Raw genomic sequence first — 1,749 nt, 5'->3', positions numbered from 1 at the left:
AAAATGAAAACAGTTGCAAAAATACTAGAGTTCCCAGACAGAAGAAGGGTCCCAGCTTCTCTGAACATTCCCACTCTACATACTACAATTATCAAAACTAAGAAATTAACATTGGCACAGTGCTATTAACTAAACTACAGATTTTATTCACATGTCATCAGGTTTTTTTTTTTTTCCACTGATGTCCTTTTTCCATTCTAAGATCCCACACTGCATTTAGGTATTTCTCTTTAATCTTCTCCAGTCTGTGAAAATTTCTCATGACTTAAGAATTTTGGAAGAGTACTCATGAGTTAGTTTGTAGATGTTCTTCAATTTGGTGTCTGTCTGATGTTTCCCCATGATTGAAATGAGGTTGTGCATGTCTGAAAAGAATGCCACAGAAGTGAGGTATCCTCAGTACCTCATATCAAGGGGTTCATGATATTTATACACCCTGTTACCTGTGATGTTGACCTTGATCATGTGGTATAGGTGGTTTCTGCTGGCTTTACTGTCGAGTTACTGTTTTTCCCCCTTGTAGTTAAAAAATCTTGAGGATGATACTTGCAGACTATGCAAATCCTGCTTCTCTAAACTTTGCCCTGTAATTTTGGCCTCCATCAGTGGATTATGCCTGCCACAGTAGTTACTGACGTGTTTGCCTAATGGTGATTTTCTACTTCTATTCTGATTTTCAATTTTCTATTTTCTTCTTTCCTTCTATATTTACTAATTGAAATTCTTTTTTTTGTTATGTATTTATTAAAGACAGTCATTTATAGTTTATAAAAAAATATTGCCCTGATATACACAAAAATTTCCTGATAATGGTAATTAAAAACAGGTACTCCCAACCCCCCTTGTGTCCACATCAATTTTCAATCTAGATTGGCTTAATCTTGAAGTGTAATCCAATAAGACCGAAGACCAAACACTTCAGGTCCTGGACAAGATAATAAAATACTTGTAAGCCTTCTGGATCCTTGGATTGATTGACATCAATAAGAGAACCAATTTTTGATGTTGTGAAAGAAATGTGTTCATCTCCAATGACAATTTCAAGCTTCTGCTGGCCCACTCAGTCAAGCGGAGACCATAGGGCATCATCCTCTTTGGTAATTTCACTGTCATCAATTATTCTCTTCCGTTCCTCCATTACACTTTTACGTACATAAGCCTCTTTTCTGATCATGACATCATTTTTGTAATTGCTGTTGTTGGCATATCTCAATTTCTGGTCGAGTCGGAACTCAAACTCCAGGAACACATGGCCGAATTTGCCCTTATAACCCATGTAGTAACGCAGATAAAAGTCACTCTCCATGGTTCACGAGGAGGGTACCAAGACCACACTTTACCAGCAAGCCTCACCACCGCTGTTTGCGCCCACCACTCACTAACTGAAATTCTTAAGCGGGAAAGATCCATTCCTTCTCCCTCATTTACTTACCTTTTGATTATTTATTTATTTCAATATAGATTCATGAATATTTATGTTATTATAGGGGCTAAAGTTCAAACTATCCATATTTATTTTATTGCTCAAATTTTTCCAACTTTAGCTATTAGGAACTCCTTTAGATTGGCTCTTGTGTTCTTTAGACAAGTCCTTAGGCTTCTCTTTAAAAGTATGAAATATTTGGGGCACCTGGGTGACTCAGTTGTTAAGCGTCTGCCTTCGGCTCAGGTCATGCTCCCAGGGTCCTGGGATCAAGCCCCACACTGGGCTCCCTGCTCAGTGGGAAGCCTGCTTCTCCCTCTCCCACT

General features: G+C 38.3%; 1 pseudogene; it reads right to left on the bottom strand.

Annotated features, from left to right (window-relative positions):
• Positions 1 to 807: 807 nt before the first annotated feature.
• On the bottom strand, positions 808 to 1,306 carry LOC114213054 (protein mago nashi homolog pseudogene; annotated as a pseudogene).
• Between the last annotated feature and the right edge of the window lie 443 nt (positions 1,307 to 1,749).

This window comes from Eumetopias jubatus, unplaced genomic scaffold, assembly GCF_037043125.1.
Source record: "Eumetopias jubatus isolate StellerSeaLion01/CBP00866 unplaced genomic scaffold, mEumJub1_p1.0 scaffold_6, whole genome shotgun sequence".
In the NCBI taxonomy this organism is placed as follows: domain Eukaryota; kingdom Metazoa; phylum Chordata; class Mammalia; order Carnivora; family Otariidae; genus Eumetopias; species Eumetopias jubatus.
This window is presented reverse-complemented; position numbering and strand designations above follow the sequence as displayed.